The sequence below is a fragment of the Panthera onca genome, chromosome C1 (assembly GCF_046562875.1).
Source record: "Panthera onca isolate mPanOnc1 chromosome C1, mPanOnc1 haplotype 2, whole genome shotgun sequence".
Classification (NCBI taxonomy): Eukaryota; Metazoa; Chordata; class Mammalia; order Carnivora; family Felidae; genus Panthera; species Panthera onca.
This window is the reverse complement of record NC_138346.1, coordinates 118163173-118171590: the sequence shown is the minus strand read 5'-3', so window position 1 is coordinate 118171590 and position 8418 is coordinate 118163173. Positions and strand designations below refer to the sequence as shown.

The 8418-nt window shown below is 48.7% G+C and overlaps 1 protein-coding gene across 2 annotated transcripts in view; it reads left to right on the top strand.

Annotated features, from left to right (window-relative positions):
* Positions 1 to 4119: 4119 nt before the first annotated feature.
* LOC132671348 (uncharacterized) overlaps positions 4120 to 8418 on the top strand; it is a 70142-nt gene continuing 65843 nt past the window's right edge. For both annotated transcript variants that reach the window (XM_060622052.2, XM_060622049.3), the window contains exon 1: positions 4120 to 4442. The gene's annotated coding sequence lies outside the window, so the exon portion shown is untranslated. The remainder of the gene's footprint in view (positions 4443 to 8418) is intronic.

Genomic DNA, 8418 nt, shown 5'->3' with positions numbered 1-8418 from the left:
TGACAGAGAGAGAGAGAGAGAGAGAGAGAGCTGAGCAGGGGCAGAGAGAGATGGAGACACAGAATCCAAAGCAGGCTCCAGGCTGTGAGCTGTCAGCACAGAGCCCGACGCAGGGCTCGAACCCATGAACTGTGAGATCACGACCTGAGCTGAAGTCCAGTGCTTAACCAACTGAGCCACCCAGGCACCCCTAAAAGATTTTATTTTTAAGTAATCTCTATACCCAACATGGGGCTTGAACTCACAGCCCTGAGATCAAGAGTTGCATGCTCTATGGACTGAGCTAGCCATGTGCCCTGGTCCTTCTTCCTTGAATTCCAGACTCGCCTCAGATACAATTTTGAAACTATTTGCCTTTATTGTGTTCTCACCTTCTCATAGTTAATGCCATCCCCTCGTGGCCCTTTATCTTCTCCCCCTTCGAGCAAGCCCCAAATCAGGCCTGTCTTAAACCAAGACGCTTCTCAATTCTGAAACTATTTACCTGCTTCCCCTAGTCTTTTCCACTTCACTCTCTAAGCTAACTGGCCATTTGATATGAATTAGGTATTTGGAGGAAAGTAGCCTAATGAAATAATTCACACTAACCTAAGAGTGGCTGATTTTCCTTATCCCCTCTAGAAGCGTTTGTCTTTTTTTTAAGATTGTTAATATTGCAAGCGAACGTGCAATTGTTGGAAATTCTGGCAGTGAAAGAAAATAAAGTGAAAAATAGCTATCACGTGGTAGGTATCTGGGGGGAGATGTGCCATGATTTGGGTAGATCCACCCAAAGAGTCTTCCTTGCTCTATCCCTTCATGCTATGACCCTCTCCGGCACACATGTACACACGTACCCAAACACACGTCTCATCAGCTACCTTGGCTTTGACCAGGGAAACTTACCAGAACGGTAGCGTTTTAGTGCTAGACATGGCGCTAGGGCTGATGGCGTCAGCTCATTTTATAACTGACGACACCAAGCTCGGACAGAAGGGCCTGGTTCACATCCCCGTGAGTGGTAGAATGGCACTAGAATCCAGATCTTCCACTCAAGAATCCAGGACATTTTCTACCCTCCTCCATTCTTAGCATTCAGAAGTCTCCTAAAATAAACTGAGGAACACTCACACCGTGACCTTGCTCACTTGCCTATTTGGATTTTCTCTTCTTGGCTCTTTGGACTTGGCAGGTGCAAACCATCAGTGGTAGAGGCAAGATAGTACAACCTGGCGTTCCTATCAACATGTTGTGACCCAGGCGCTGGCGAGTCTCGGCCCTCTGCCAGGTGGGACTATGGAGGAATTGGAAAACTGGGGCTGTCAGGGGGGGACCCTGGCATAGGCTTTCTTCTCCATTAGCCCCTCCTGGAGATGTCACGTGAAGACATTAGCATTGTTATTGCCTCTCTCCTCTCTCTCTCTCTCTCTCTCTCTCTCTCTCTCGCTGAGCATTCAGATTGTCACTCTAATAACTGGAAAGGGTCTTCACTCTCCCACTACTGTGCAGCCGTGGAGATCACAGTCTCTGGAGAGGAGGGCCGCCTGGGGCCACATCTCAGCCAGCACTTCCTGCCTCACTGAGCTTGGCACCTCACTGAACCTCCGTGCCTCAGCTTCTTCATCCAGGAAATGGGAGCGGTAACAGTTTATACCTTATGGGGTTGTCTAACAGACGGAGGAGCTTAATAAATGTTAGCTACCGTCATCATCATCATTATCGTCAACACCTTGCGGGTGTTTTTAGTTTGCTTTTACTCTTTTTTTAAGGAAGGGAAGCCTTCCTGGCCTTAGCTGCCTTTCTCCATTGCCCGGCAATCTGTAAATCGTGTAGTCATTAAAGGTTAAGTTGACCCTTTATGCAATTTTTGCCTAGAAGGCCCCATTGTGTATAGTGAGTCATCATGGCTTAGAAGTGGACGGTGAGTCAGTAGCCTGTTAAGGGGAGGTCAGAAGGTCCCCTGGCTCAGAGTGAGAGGACTCAAATCCAGTTCTGAGGTGCAGAAGGAAACAATGCATTTGTATGGCCGAGTGGGGTGTTATGGAGAACCCGAGCTATGCAGGTGAGAGGGCATAAACTAGTGGGCAAATGCCGGGCCTTTGGAATCACACAGACCTGATTTCAGGGTCTGATTTCAGCTCCACTCGTACCTTGCTGTGTGACCTCAGGGAAGTTATTTAACCTCTCTGTGCCTCATTTTTTAACATCTGTAAATGGAGATGGTCTGAATAGAAATGCTTTCATGGTACAAATGCTTGGACAAGTGCTAACAATTAAGTAAATACTCAATCAAAAGTAGTTACTATTCTGGGGCACCTGGGTGGTTCAGTTGGTTAAGTGTCCAACTCTTGATCCTAGCTCAGGTCTCAATCTCAGCACTGTGAGTTCAAGCCCCGAGTTGGGCTCCATACTGGGTGCGGAGCCCATTTAAAAAAAATAATAAAGTGGTTATTATTCTTATGATCACCATGAATGGGAGTTGGGACAGAAAATTCTAGGGATCGGCCCTAATGGAGAAGCAAACTAGGTGATGAAGTAACAGGAACAAGGATGTGCCTTTGACCTGGTGAGTTTTAGGCAGTGACAAGCCATGTAGTCAGCATTAGGTTTAAAGAGCCCTAATTTCCCCTTTGTCGCACCTCTACGAAGAGTGAGTGATGTGCGTCCATGTAATTTGCATTTGTAGAAGATTCTGAGAAATAGAGTCTAAGCCACCTTCCTGTAAGAATGCAGGTCTAGATCAGCTCCAGTTAGGAGCTAAGCTTCCCCACAGACCCCGCGTGCTGGGGGGTCACTTCCTGGCCTAGGGGGAGACCTTGTCAGGTCTGTGACTGCACAACACAGTAAGCATATGAATGTCACATAATCATCCTGTCCTTCTTCTTGATCTCAATCGGCCCTCCTGATTTCATGCCATCTGCAAATTCGCACATCTTTTGTGCTCCTTCTTTTTCACATTTTATGCCTTCGTTTGCCATCTCAGTTCCCCCACATGTTTCAATCTCTGGGCTTCCATTTTTCTTCTTCCTTTTTCAATGCAGTCTCTCTCTCTCTCTCTCTCTTTCCCCCCCTTCTCTTCTCTCCTTTACACCCCCACCTTCCTCCTCCCTCCACACCAATCAAATTCCTGCTTGCTTCATGCCATATTCATTATCCTACCTCATTCCCCCCTCATTCCTCGAAAACAGCTCACTGAGACTCACCCTCCCCCCCTCCCCCCTTCCCCGCAACTCGCAGCGCCCACCCTCCATACATTCCAGCCGCCTGGCAATCAGTAACTGTAGCATCACACTTCACAGCTCTCGGAGTTTACACTACTTGTTACTACTCTCCTGGCTACTGCTCTCTAGGGTTTCTGCAAAAAAAAAAAACAAAAACAAAAACAAAACAAAAAACAAAACCCAAAAAACAAAAAAACAAATCCACTTTAAAAATATCCCGGCTACAAGTTGAACCCACAGTTAAAGTTTACGCGCACCTTGACACGTTTCATGGTTTTATTTTAACTAGTAGCTCAGGTCTGGGCTCAGTTATGCAGTGAAGAGAGACCAGCTCCTCAGGGGACCAATTTTTGTCTACCTGAGAGAAGAAAAGGCACCTATAACATTCTACAGACGCGCCGGAGCTGGGCCCACCTACCCTCTCACGTCCCCACTCCCCCAGTGTGGAGCTGACGGGACCTTGCTGTTTTGTTTGTGGAGTCATTTCTTTCACTCTTCCTGGAGCTCAGGCTACCCCCGGGGGTGGGGGGGGGGGGTGTCTCTGTGCACACGTGTGTGGCCACTGCTGTTTTTCCAAAGGGCTCACCTCTCTTCTGCCATTTTACCAGGACACAGGAGGCTCTCCTGCTCTCCCGCTCCCTCTCTCTTTCTCTCCCTGCCCCCAACTCAGCCTAGGCTTTTTCCTGTCTCTTAACTCCACCAGTGCAGCAACTAGCTGAGCTGCTTGCGTGTGAGTGAGTGAGAGAGAGAGAGAGAGAGAGAGAGAGAGTGTGTGTGTGTGTGTGTGTTTCTGCCTGCGCAGCTAGGCCAAGCCTGCGAGCCTGCCTGTCACTGGAGAGTTTTAGTTTGCATTCAGAAGAAAGGAGGAGGGGAGACAAGGGGGGAGGAGGAAAAGGTGGAGGGGGAGGAGTGGGGGGGGGCGCCCAGAAGGGAGGGAGAATGTCTTGTTTGTGGCTTGTCAGCAATTGCTTGAGACAAGCTTCCATGTGTGAAAGCTACTTGGCATGAATGCCTGGGCCGTACCAAGTGTCACCGCAGCAAGAGGGGGAGTCAGAAGAAAAACAGATCAGACCAGAGCAGACAATAGGCCCCTAAAGTGTTCCCCCTAAGTTGCTTTGATGTTGTCCTAGTGTCTTGATACCAGGAGGCCGGGGATTGCAGGAAAAGGGCCTTTTTTGTCTTCATTCACTTTCCCCCCTCAGTTTCTGAAATGATTCTCCAGAATTTCTCCTCATAAAAAAGGTAAGAGCCCTAACAATTCCTTCTTCTGTGGCTGGCTCGTTCGCCCGTGCCTGGAAGTGGGGGTCTCATTCCTGCGCTGCTCAGGAGGGAGCGCTGGGGTCCTGCCGCTGGAGCTCTTGCCTTTGCCCCTAGAAGTGCTGCAGGGCTGGGGATGGCCCCTCTTTCGAGGGAACCCCAGTAACACGATCTGTGCCTCTGGGTTGGTGGGGGAGAAGGGGTGGATGGAGAGGGGCGGGAGGAGGGTGTGAGGGTGGAGGTGTGAGGGGGAAAGAGAGAGAGGAGAGAGAGAGGGGAGGCTGAAAGAGAGGGAGAGAAGGGCAGAGCCCTTGTTCGGAGCAGCCCCAGCCTGGAGCCCAAGGAGGCCTTGCAGGCTGGGAGCTGTGCGTTCTCAGGCAGGGCTAGGGCTGGCCGGGGGGCGCCTGCAGAGATGGCCTCAAGCTTTGTGTGTGCGAGGGTGTGCGTGTGGACTTCCCCCACATGGCCCTGACCCCCTTGTGAAGGGGAAGCACCCCAGCCCTCATCACCCCGAGCCCAGACTCGGAGGCAGAGCGGCAAGCAGACGAGAAGGGAGAGCAGGAGAACTCTGCTGCGAGACAATCCAGAAACTTTTCCAGTCTCGGGGATTTCTCTGGTGGTAGATGCAGTAAAGGAGTTGTGTGGGGGGGTGGGGTGCGGGGGGTGGGGAAGGGGGGCGTGCCTCAGTTTCCCCTTCTGTACAATCCAGAGAGCTGAGTGGGGATGCCGCAGGTCTGCCTGGGATTTGGCGACACAGTACAGATCCTTGTGTCTAAGAGGCATGGAGACATCTTCGAGCTGGCAATCCTGCAGGATCCCCAAGTAGAACTGTTATCATCATCATCGTCAAACCATCATTAAAGACACCCCGAGACAAAAAACCAGGGAACACAGATCAAGTGTCTGAGCATTTCTAAGGAAACAAAATGCCTTTTTCCACCTGTTGGCTTCTGTCCTTTCCTCTTGTGTCTTTTCGTTAGATTTATTGGCCGATTTGTACAGAGAATGGGGTGGGAGGGCTTAGGTTTTCCCCTTTCCTCCTCCCTTGTACATATTTTTTTTTAAAAGAAGGTCCCTGTAAGATGCTTGAGAGAAAATGTGCCTCCTGTTAGAGTAGTTTATTCAAGACCTTGTGTTTTCTGGCTCTGGTAAGGCTTGTAGACACATCTGTAAACTCTACCTTGGAGGTTAAAGATTTTTATTGTGGCTTTTAGAGATTAAATGAGATTTATTTACAATTGCTGTTTATCAGAGAGTAAATGTCTTACTGTGTGTGTGAGGGTAAGAATGTGAAGGCTGTTTACTCGCTGGTGGTTTTGTGGATAAAACCTTTTGCTTTTTAAAGTGACATCTTGAGAGATGGGAAGAGAAGGCGAAAATCAGTGCCTAATACTCATCTTAAAAAAATTTTTTTAAGAAAAAAAAATGTCTGCTTATTTTCTTGAACTGTGGATTTCCTTTCTTTTCTTACGCGGCAAGGCTCTCAGTTGTAGCTCTCTTTGAATTCTCTGGGGGAATTTTGCTTTCTTACCTAATTGTAGGTTTTCTGTGACTCTGCTAGTTGTCCCCCCCAAGAAAAAAATCTGTGAAAGTCTGGGAGGCTGTGCCTCCTTCCATTCGAACTGCAAATGTTTATCAGACTGACTCCCTGTGATAGCTAGAGATTGAAGCAAAGGGCCAGCCCTGGTTCAGAATATTTATATTTTTCTCTGGGAGGCCTGGAGAACCTGACTTCTGGGTGTGAGAAGGGCTGAAAGAGAGATACTAATTGGCCTGGATCGGGCAAGAAGCGCCCTCCACACACCCATATAATGTTTCACTGGAATAGAACTGAACTTCGTATTTAAAAACTTAATTCTTTTCCACTTCGTAAAGCAGAAGATCTTACCATGGTTTGGTTCCGGATATCTTCCTAAAATGTTAGAGTTTCAGAACTGCCAGGGGAAAGAAAGGGTATTTATTCCTCAGGTCTTAAATGAGAACACCAAAGGCCTGGAAGGATCAGCAGTGATCTGAGGGGTTCAACGAAGGTGCCCTGGGGTTCTGGGTGCCCTGATGGTGTTGCGCTGGCCCCCTTCCCTGGCCTCCACGCTGGACCCTGTACAGCCCAGCACTCGGGTCTGCCAAGAATATTGGCACCTTTTGGCTTCTGCTTGCTGTGCTGGACTAGAGCGGTACACTCAGCCCTGCTCACGGCACACGGAGCGGACAGGGCGACCCCGTGTGACAGCGTGAGTTCGCAGGAATTCATTCCTGTATTCACTTGTCTGTTCAAGTGATATTTGAGGGGCATTTCCTAGGTACCAGGCGCCTTGCTGGACACCGAGGACACAGGGAAGGACCAGGCACGTGGTCCCTTGCTCTTGGAGCACTTGGTCCTGGTGGTGTAATCAACATTCACCACACAGTTAAATTATAATCATAATACCGATAATTCACACCGAACAGCATGCAGATACCGTCTAGGGCAGAGCATAAAGGCGTAGAGGTAACTGCCCTAAATTTGTAGCTAGACTTAAGCTAGCTGTCCTTTTCTCTTGGCTGAGTTCTCCCCCCAGCCAACTTCCATTTCACTGGAGGCATCCCAACTCCCGTAGAGTCCAGTGTTTCCAGTTAGAACCCCTCCCCCCACCTGCCCACAGTGCAACAGAGATACAAATAGTATCTATTAACCCTTTACACTTGTACTATTAAATAACTTCACACTCATTGTGAGTTGACCTCCGTGGCAGCCATTGCCTGGGTGACTCACATTAGCTGTGGCCTCTGCACCCTGTTAACCTCTAATGGGCATTGGGAGAGACATGTGGTTCGTGAAGCCCTTGTCTCATTTCACTTATTCCATAGTTTCTCCAGTTGATGCCAACTAACCACGTAGCTCTGGGAAACCCCGCCATTAGCACTGTCCCCTCACAATTCCAAAGACCATAGCGTAATGACACGGCTTTTCTCATTCCTCCTGACAAGGACGTGTATCTACAAAGGGCAAAATATTTTAAAGCCTCTTCATCTTACCATAGTCCCTTTGGGCTGGGTTATTAAAATCTGACTGGCTTGATCCCCCAAAGTAGGAGAATCTCCCGTCCCCATTTTGGTCTTGCTTGGAGGGAACGTATGGTTGAATATGCCAGTCTCTTCCGTGCCGGCAGACTTGTGCTCACGCTTGTATCCCCATTTTCTACATGGTGTGTTTCTCTAGTACTCAGAGGAGTGCCATCAATCCATCTTTTTTTTTTTTTTTCTAGGCTAATTTAGTAGTTTAAAAGGGAGACAGACATGCCCACCCACACATAAATCATAGGTTTGGTGCCTCTACTTGGGGAACCTACACAGGTCGTGTGGTTAAGTCGTGTGATGAGTCATTTCTCTGCACCCAACGTTGTTACGCGGTGAAGTACCGGCCTACATTGTAGCAACAGCCCTATCCACAGCTTGCCATCGTCATCTGCATTTGGCACCTGTGGCCATTGCCTTCTCCTGTGAGCTGTACGACTTCATTTGCAAGTATTTGATCACTTCCGACACACTCTGCCCGCCCCCCAATGTGTTACTCACTGGGGCGCTGCCTCTGGGGGAGGCAATCTGAGTCCGCTTTGGAAGAGTAATCCAAGGAGGGGAGTGGGGAGCTAAGATGTGGATAGAAGGAGGATCTGGTTGAGGGAGAAATTTAACAGAACTGGGAAGCCAGACAACAGTCATCAAGTCGTCCTTAACTCTGGGGGAATAAAAATGAAGACTGATGACATTTAAAAAGTGCATTGTTTGCGCACTGTGTGTAAATAAAGGTGCGAGAGCTTCTAGTCCCTCTGAAGGTAAAACCGTTACTACGTGCGGGACATTCCCCAAACTCCTTGGTTACAAATGCCGATTTTGCATGTAACTTTAGTGAAGGGAATTGTGTGTGTGTGTGTGTGTGTGTGTGTGTGTGTTTTCCCCCAAAAGATATAAATATAAGGTGTAA